This window comes from Mus musculus, chromosome 9, assembly GCF_000001635.26.
Source record: "Mus musculus strain C57BL/6J chromosome 9, GRCm38.p6 C57BL/6J".
NCBI classification, from domain to species: domain Eukaryota; kingdom Metazoa; phylum Chordata; class Mammalia; order Rodentia; family Muridae; genus Mus; species Mus musculus.
In genome coordinates, this window is record NC_000075.6 from 91,348,494 (window position 1) to 91,358,057 (window position 9,564).

Below are 9,564 nucleotides of genomic sequence, written 5' to 3' on the forward strand. Positions count from 1 at the left end.
GTTTTCATATGGACGCTTTAGCCAATATGACCCTTGAGGATACAAGCTTAATATCTCTTCCACTCACTCCCCTGATTTACAGAAATGTGTTTTACAGTTTATATTGACAAAACACTTTGGAAATGTATTTTATTTTATTTTCCAACTGGGAAGCAATTTTTGATATCTTTCCATGTTTAATGGTGTTCCTGTTTTTGAAAAGTGATTCTCAGAAAAGAAAGACTTGAACTAATGGTATGTGAGACAAAAATGCTAGTCAAGTGCCTTTATGTTCAAATCAATTAAGCATTTACCTTGATTAATCTGTTTCATAAATAAAATTTTATCTTTAGACTTTTTTTCTTCTAATTCACTTAGCAATAGTAAGCGAACTTGCTGTTTTGAAGGAGAGATTTTTTTTTTAAATGTAGAGCCCATCTTGTCCAGGGTACTGAAGTTCACAAAGAAAAATCTGAGCTTTGTCAAGTCAAAAAGTGAAGTCTTAATGAGACAGTACCAAACTTGCATGGCCCCAAGGAATCAGCTCCAAACTGTATATAGATAACTTACTTATTTGGAGACAACAACAAGCACAAATAAGGACTTTGAAATTTAACACTTTCATAAAAGTAATTCCTTACATCTCTAACACTTATTGATTAAAAACTCCTAATAGCAGCAGACTTTTAGTGTAGTTTTTTTTCCCCTCGAGTTTTAATGTTACACATATAGTCTGGAATATGTGATAGACCCATAAATTTCAGCCCTCTGCACTTAAAATAGCAAAGCCCTCTGGAAAGACTTATGGAACATAAAAGAAGTGCATAAAATAGCAACACTGAAGTTACTGAGTGAGTGCTGGTGAACTACTGTCCTCTTCTCCCAACTATTTCCCAATCCTGTTAACATGGCTTTGGAATTTTAATTAAAAGTCTAGATATGAGCTACTTCAAGCTATAAAATTACAAAAAAAAATTACAAAATGATCAGTGAGGGGAAGTAGTTTTGACCTTGAGCCTTTGTTCTGTTACTTTTATTTACCCTAAATAACATTTCTTTCAAACCTTTTTAAACATTTCAAGTACATAATTCAAGACATTGTTTCATTTGAAGCCTGCTTGTAAAACATTGTAGATTTACTTAAGGTGGTCACTTAAACTCTCCAAAATCTCCTTCAAAAATACATAAATCTTATAAATGTTTTGATCTGCTCATTTTATAAAAATAAGCATTGCATATTTCTGTAGATCAATGTATGTGGTTGCCAAATAATTATTGGCTAAGAAACGAATTAATTTCAAATAAAATGTTCAATAAAATTATCAGAATGTTGACAGAAAACAAGTCTACAGTACTGTGAAAGTTTGAAAACAATATTAAAACCCAGACTATTGTCTTTCTCTGTGTTTGAGTCATTTGCCTTGGATGGTACCTTTCTGGGCATTGCTATAACTACAGTGGCTTGGTATTCTGATCCTGTAAGTACTGGATAAATACATTTTACATTTTTAATCGTGAGGATGATCCTGTATTGTCAAGAACCGCTATTTTTCAACAACAAGTAAAGATTTGTCTAAGTTGCCTTTTTATATGCAAGGTTTTCCATTCAGTTATCTAATTTCAAAGAAATTCATTATGACAAACAGTATTCAAATCACTTGGATTTGCAAAGTGCCTTTTTCGTGTGTGTGTGTGTGTGTGTGTGTGTGTGTGTGTGTGTGTGTGTATTTGCATTTTTTCTAATTTCAGTTAGCTGTTTCTTCAGAAAATCATTTCTCTGTCACCTGTGGCACTGCACTGTGAACCGCATGATTTTCTTCCCTCTGCCCACTTCGAGGAACGAACCCAAGAGAGAATAGGCCTCTCCATGAGTGGCCCTGCTGAAAACGCATCGGTACTGGGACTTGAACGGATGGAATGATTGAAGTTGCTGCTTAAACTAATATAATATTCTGTTTTAGATTAGTTACTACAAACGCTTTTACAAAGAAAACCTACTTTGGATGTTACAAATAAAAAGTTCTATTCCTGAAGCCGAAGTGCAAGGCTCTCCTGTTTATCTTGGCTATGTCTCTGGGGGAACGGGAGGACGGCTAGTCATTCTATCGATCAAGCAGAACTGTGTAGGAGCTCCAGCTAAAGCTCTGGCCGAATGGCCAAGAAGCTGGACTCTAGGTGAAGAAGCAGAAAGTCTGAGTTTACAGGGGTGCTGAAGTCCCTGGCGACATTTCTCGAGAAATGGTACCGATGAGTCTTCCACATTTACAAAAACCAATATCCCCTCAAACCAGGTAGAAAGTTTCATACCTACTTGTACGGGAAGGAAAGTGAGAAGTTAAGTTTCGATGCTTTGAAAAACCGAATCTCTTTCTCTTTCCTTTCCTGCTATGTTCCCAAGGGAAAAGGTGGATAGGACCTGCAGCCAGAGCAGTCTGCGCTTTCTTTGCTACGCCCAGTGCGTCCAGTGCGGGAAGGAAAATTAACGAGGCCCCAGCGGGACGGCTGCGGCCAGGCAAGGGTCCTGCGACCATCAGCCTATGACGTCAGCCGCCATTCTGCCTGCGTCAGGTCCCCAGCAGCCCCCACCCACAGGAGAAGGGGGCTGGCTGGTATTGGGAGCCCAGGGCAAAGGCCCCTTTAACCCCTGGAGGGAGGAAGGGAGCTTAGTCTGTGGTTCCCCAGGAAAGTTGAGTTTCCGCTACTCGGGGACTACTGGCTCCCAGACTGCAACCAAGTCTGGAAACACAAAAGTGAGGGTAGTCTCTAAGGCCACAGTGGGGTGAGTAACTTAGAAAACCAAGCCAGAATCCAGGCAACTTGATTCCCTTTCACTCTCACTGGGGCCAGCATTGGTTTGTACTGATTCCAAAAACTAGGGCCGAAAAAGAAAAGAATGTGATGGTGAACTTCAGGCTGGAGTCACGAACTGGAAGATCTGTCCGGGACCCGCCTCTGGGGGAAATAAACTCTGCTTTCTACCTAACTAGCCAGGAGCTACCCTCCCTTCTTCTTTGCCTGCCTAATCTCTATGGTCAGATTTTATGAGACCCAAATGCTGAAAACTTCTTAGGGAGATAGGGAAAAAATGTTTTATCCAAAAGAACTTTGGCCTTCATGGTGCGGAGGACCTAAATGTAGGTTGCCACCGGTCCAAGACTAATGTCTGAATCTACAGAACTGGGACTGAAAGAGACAATCTATCACAGGCCAGCCCTGATAGGATTTCCTAACTCAAGATTTTTGTTTTGTTTTGTTTTGTTTTGTTTTTTAAGAACAGTTTCCCTCCCTGGAGTTCTTGCTTTTAAAGTTTTTGTTTGTTTTTTATTTAGTGATAGTAGTGGCCTTTCTCGTTTAATTTCCTTTTTTTTTTTTTTTCCATTTTCTACCAAGAGGACTGAAAGGAACGGAGGAAGAGACTTCTTGAACAGATGTGAGTCCTAACACTGCTTACTGTAGTTTTCTCCAATAATAAATCCGGCTCTCTAGAACCAGCCCTGCGCTGTTCCAGCAAAATCTGCCTAGGAAAGACAGCGCTCCAGTGTGCGGAGCTGGCTCTGAACTGCTACACTCCCCAGGGCTTCGGCAGTAGAAGCCGGTGATTGGAAGTTTGCAAGCTCAGATTTCCTTGCCTCAACCTACTTCCAACCTGCAGTACTTTGAACTACAGCAAAAGCGAATTTTCCCCCATCGATGGATACCCGCTAGAGAGATCTGTTGAAGGACCGGGGAAGAAAAGTCCTTCCTGGTCTTGCATCCCCTAAGAGAGTTTTGATGAGGCTCTAATGAAAGGAAAGCACCCCTTTTGTCGCAGTAAATACCAGGGAGCCTCCGAACCCACCAAGCCACTGGCCTTCCTGTCCTGCTTGCAACTTCTCCAGCGGCAGGCTCAATCTGTTAGGCACAAGTTTTTGGGGGGATTTCGTGGCCAGTCTTCCCTATCTGGGTTCCAACGTGTCTCAGCATAAGTTGTTGAAGCAAATTAAAGAAAGTGGAACTTTAAAAAGGCTTTTTAAAAAACCTCTGGTCATGTTTTCTCCATGTGTTTCTGGAAGCTTGTATTACCCTCTAGTATCTCCTGAAAATATGTGGTTACACTCTAATATATCGTAAGATAGTCATATCTTATGGGTATCCGTAACTGTGCTCTGTTTCCCCAGCGTTGCCCCATAAGATTTTTCAGCTCGGAATACATTAGAAACTGATCAGTCTTTTCTATAAGTCGTTGCCTCAAAGTGAACCCGTGGAGGATTCCAGGAATTATTCAAAATGTTTTTTATTTTGTTTTACTTCTTGTTGCTTATTTATTTAAGGAGTTAAGAATGTGTCTTTTACCCGGAATCCTTCATTGCCCTTTTCAGGGCCCTGCCTGACACTCGGTTAAGCCTCGGGACTTAGAAAGATCATTTCCTAGAACACTAATTTAAGCGAAATCTGGACTCGGAGCGTGGGTTTACATGCCCAGCTGGAATGTCTAATGTATCAAATCCTCGTTAACGAACGGCCTGCTCCGTGGCCATGTCAGCCAAAGGTCAGGCCTATGCAACAGGGCAGAGCAGTTCAAAAGCCCTCTTCCAGCCAGCACCCTGATCACCACCGCCCCCATTCATCGCTCACATTTCAATGAGAGTGCACACAGGAGCTCCAGCTAGAAACGCCATGGCTGGTTTTTCTGTGTTTACCCCGCTTCGTTCTTCACATTAGTAAACATGTCTTAATGTAGCTGATTTTTTAAAATTACGAGTTCTTATTTCTCGTAGGAAAGAATCAATATTGGCAGACAAAACAATTGTGAAATTTCCCCTAGAAGCATGTATACTTTAAAAGCTTTTGAGTGACGCACATCTTAAGTCTTAAAACAGTAATAATGATAATTTCACAGAATCCCAATAAAAACATGAGCAAATTTTGGTGGACACCTTTGTGATGAAAAATAGCCTAGGGGAAGTCAGGCAAGTCTCCTGCCCAGTCGTCTTACCCAGCGATAAAAAGCTCTCTCTCTCTCTCTCTCTCTCTCTCTCTCTCTCTCTCTCTCTCTCTCTCTCTCTCTCTCTCTCCCTCTCTCCTCCAGGACCAAAGAGAACCCAGGATCGCTAGGCTGGCACTAGTATCTCACGCCTCATTACGAGGCCAATGTTCTTGGGGCTTCTTTCGGAATACAACCCCGCAATAGCGAAGGTTGCAGGGGCTTGACTGCTCCAAATGGCCCAACTTGGTGGCTTGCGCCTAAGGTCTCGCGCGCTTACACGCAGCAGTGAAGTCCTGTACCTAGGAAAGTGACTTGGGGGCCCGAGAAGAACAGGACTTACCAGATCTAGGGTCTAGATTTCAGACAGCTTTGGCAGCTGATTGAAGCGGGAGTGAATAGAATCATTTCTACCAGTGACAAGCTATTTGGGAAGGGGCTAGGATGCGAACGTGGTGGAAAAGAAAGCGGCAGGCGGGTCGGGGCTTCCTTTTGCTAACTCCCACACCCATAAGCTGAGGCCAGTGTAGACTGAACTTGACCTGGCATGGAGCCGATGACCCCTCTCGAATCTGAGTCTCCGGGGCTCGGGCTCTGACGCCCCCAGTCCTCGGCCTACTAAGTCTGCTCCCAGGCAGCAACGGGCTGAGTCGCATTATCCAGCGATCCCCCCCCCCTCCGACCCCCCACCCCCTCAGTGTGCTGACCTCCAACTCCATTCCGCCCCTCCCCTCCCTTCCTTTAGCCTGCGCCAAATGAGAAGGCTTCTTTGGGCCTTGGTCTTTGAGGAAAGACACCAGAACTCAGGCTGGGTTTGAGCTTTTTCCTCAGCAACCCCTTCGCAGACCTTCGTCACTCACTAGAGGCCCAAGTCTCGCTCCCGGCTGGCCCAGAATTCAAACTTAGAAAAAGACCCAAGTCTCGAGCTTTGGATGGCTTCTGTTTCAAGGATTCTGCACCAACCAGAAGCTGTGAGCGTCTCGGAAAACTAACTGAACCTTTGTGTTCTAACCACTATTTTGAGTGTTCAGGGTGAGTGGCTTTGAGCAGGCTTCCCCGTGGGCTTAACCCTCGGGGGGACAAGGAATGGCGAGGCATACAAAAACCCTACTGCAAATGCTCTCCTCTAAGCAACCTCCATTATGGAGCTGTGAGATTGGTTGAGTGAAAAATGGCATTGAACTATCACGGTAGCTAGGAAGAAAGGCCTTGTCGCGGTAGTGAGGCCTTCAAAGCCTCAGTCGTCTGAGGCAGAAGAGGGTTTGGTTGTGATAGCAGTCAGGTTGAAAGACCAGCATGAGTCGTGCTGGCCCTATAACAGACTTCAGTGTGAACTGGGCAGTGACTCGGGCTTTCGCTGTTGACAGAGCGCGAGCTCCACAAAAATGGCTCTACCTGTTCAGTTGATGGAAGTGTTAGAGGCCATCTGTGCTATCACTGAACAGGGTTTTAATGAAAACACCTAAAAGGAGTAATTCTACAAGTCCATGAAAGAATAGAGTTGTCCCAGCGACCGCTGCTACCCACATCTTTGTGAAGAAACGCTGGCCACTCCGTCCGACAGATTATACAGATGCTCTGAAAATATTCCATAAGCCTCAAAGTACTGCACAATGTACAGGACTCTGCAAATGCCATGAGGACAGAAAACCATTACCCCAGAGCCTGAAGTCCACACCTTCTGGTGTCTGGGTCAAGGCTGTTCAGTGCACTAATCCTCTCGTTGGACGTGTTTGAGCTCTCCAGGAGCGTCCCGGATCGCAGAGCAGCAAACTGACCAGTATTTGGGAGGGATCCATAAAAGATCCTAGGGTGGCTCTTCTGGTGCAGTAAATGGTGGGCTGGGTCTTTGAAGAAAAGCCATAGAGGCTAAAGGAAGGTCAGAGAGGGACATCAGAATAGGCACACATCGGGACTGGGCTCTAATAAAGGATGGGTGAAGCCCCTAGAAAACCCCTCCAACGGTCGGTGGAGCCCTTGAAAAAACTGTCCTGGGCCCTAGGGACTAGTTGAATCCACGGACATTTTGTCTGAGCGATGGGGAGAGGATATGTGCCTGAGAATAGCCAGGTTGCCTGCCACAACCCGCTTTAGAAGGACTAGGACGTGGGGGGGGGGGGGGGGCCTGAATGGACACTGAATGAGCCAGGAGCCCAGTCACAGGAACAGGATACGTGGCTAACTCGAACCAAGCAATCCAGCATCCCAGCGCTTGGGAAAAGCGAGAACCCGGCACCGCTCCCGCCACTCAATTCTTGTAGTGGCGGCCGCAGGTTTTCCCGAGCCTCTGCTGGCATTGTGAACTCACTTAAACCAGCGCGGTTTGAAAACAAACACGTGCGGCTTCCCCGCCGCACTATTTTGGGAGTCAGGCCAGAGACTTTCACAGGCGGGAGCTTCCGCGATTCCCTCCTCCGCTCGCCAAGGGCGGGGGGGCACCATGCATATTCATTAGCACGTGGAGCCCTGGGCTGCATGCCGCGCATGCGCACTGCTGGTTCGGCTGGGGGGCGGGGGGGGGCGGGGGGGGGAAGGGACCTGAAAACACGTCCCAGCTGGCAGAGGCGCAGCAAGCCCCTTAGGTTACCCAGAGGGCCATGTGTGGCCATACCTTCTATGCAAGAACTGAGAGACTAGCTGAGAGTACCCTCTCTACTCATTCCTCAGGCCCGTTTCCATACTTTTAAAATAGCCTTCTAGGCAAAAATGGCTCTGTCAGCAAACTCTATTTCGTCTTTTAATCTTTTTTTCTAGTCGTCTACAACTTCAGTTCTTTGTCAGAGGCTAAAAATTTCCCGGATAGATAGGGTGGGGGAGGGGAGTAAAGAATCGCTATTTCCTCAGTGTTTATATTCGGATTTTTTTTTTTGAGACTTACATTGGAAAGAGTTGCACAAATAAGTCCTAGCTTTTGTTTGTTTGTTTGTTTTACAAGGTATAATGCTTTTCAGCAAGTCTACTGTTGTTGAAGACAAGGTTACAGTGTGTTCATGCCTACATTCAGGAACAGTCTTGTGCTTGTGCAGTGTGGGTGGATAGGTACGACTCTGGACAACTTGCTCAGCCTGTTGTATTCTCCTGAGCTGGCTACAGAGAAACCCCTTGACCATTGAACGCTATCAAAATGCAATATACAGATTGTCACAGGTCTCTAGCATCGACATTGGCAAACATGGTTTCCATATGAGATGGCTAAATTCCATTTCTTCATCTTGAAAACCCACCTCCAATTCACCATATGGGTACCCTAATGTGGAACTGATGACCGATTCTACCTTATAGATAAAACAGCCCCACTTTGCATGGTGTATTCCCTATAATTGGGACAGAGAAACTAAACCAATCAGCACTCATAGATTGATGTGCAAGACTGTTTATATTTTGTGCATAGCATAACACATTTTCAATAGACTTTGAAAGTCTTGCATACATGCTACAAGTTGACATTTTTATTGTTTATGTCTACTTAGTTTTTCCTGTCTATCTAAATTTAGTTTTGAAAACAAGACTGCCATAGGACCACACACACCCTAGGGGTGGGGAATTACATTCTAGAGCTATTTTAAATGGGTATAAGTTACAGCCATTGGGTGCTTTAAAAAGTAAGAGAGAAAATATTTTGGGTTAGGCTGGTCTTTAGTGGCTGGGCTAGCAAAAACATCAGTCTTTCCATTGCTACTCTACTTTCAAGAATTGGAAAAGTAAAGAGTGATATCAACTCTGATCATCTTTATAAAAACAGCTTTTCTTCTTGGTGTGAATACTCAGTTCTGAGAACTACAATTGATGTTACTGGGAGTCTAGACCTCTGTACCTGAAAGGGGAGTGATTAGCATTTTAAACTGAAGAAATGGGAGAAGTAGAAGTTGAAAACATATAAAATCTGATGTTTTCACATCTAGACCAACAATAGCTAAGGGAATAAGCCCAGTGCCTTCCTTTTAAGTATGCCAGACCACATGCAGTTCCCCCTCAGAATGGCTTACACTGAATCCATCTTTAAGACCCAAGGTTTTCTCCAAGTCATTTCTTGGAGAGTAATATGCTCAGGTACCAAGTCTATCAACAATGATTCACTAGGGGCCTGGGCACTAATTACACCTTGGCCTGAAAAGTGGCGCTTCGGAACATTTGGGGAGGTGGGTGAGATACTAGAGGAGGGGTTGGATTGCTGTTGACAGGCCTTTTAAAGTTCTGAGAAAACTTCACAATCAACAAATAGAAATATCTAAATGCCAAGCCCATCACGAAAGAAGGTTAGTGCTATTTTCATTGTCAGTTAAAGCTAAATAAAAAATATGAATAAATAAATAAATATAAGGCAATTGAAAGGTTACATCTTTCTTTTAGAGGTGGTTTGCTTCTTAAAGGTTAACTTGAATGCTTGACTTTAAAAAATCAAAATCATCAGCTGCAAATGCTTAAAGCAGTTGGGGGTAGCTTTTGAAGAAGAAAACAAAGGATCTGAAATATTTGAGAATGACTTAGTCCCCATATAACCGATGCGTGTGTGTTTATATGCTTGCTGTTTAAATGTACACACAATACCACACAATATCTCACACACACACACACCAAACTCATTTCTCTTCATTTCTCAAATGATTGCTTGTACGCAGGCA

General features: G+C 44.1%; 3 long non-coding RNA genes across 4 annotated transcripts in view; 1 reads left to right on the forward strand and 2 right to left on the reverse strand.

Moving 5' to 3' along the window:
- The window catches only part of A730094K22Rik, a 27,665-nt gene extending 24,930 nt beyond the window's left edge, over positions 1-2,735 (reverse strand). Inside the window, exon 1 of one of the 2 annotated variants that reach the window (XR_379700.3) lies at positions 2,291-2,735. This is a non-coding gene — a long non-coding RNA (RIKEN cDNA A730094K22 gene). Of the gene's footprint in view, positions 1-2,286 lie in introns of both variants that reach the window. The other variant, XR_379699.3, reaches the window with a different exon arrangement.
- Positions 1-5,570, reverse strand: part of Gm40546 — a 37,862-nt gene extending 32,292 nt beyond the window's left edge. Inside the window, exon 1 of the long non-coding RNA XR_870995.1 lies at positions 5,286-5,570. This is a non-coding gene — a long non-coding RNA (predicted gene, 40546). The remainder of the gene's footprint in view (positions 1-5,285) is intronic.
- On the forward strand, positions 2,673-3,996 carry Gm40545. The gene is made up of 2 exons (XR_870994.1): positions 2,673-2,758; positions 3,370-3,996. It is a non-coding gene; the product is annotated as a predicted gene, 40545 (long non-coding RNA).
- Positions 5,571-9,564: the final 3,994 nt, after the last annotated feature.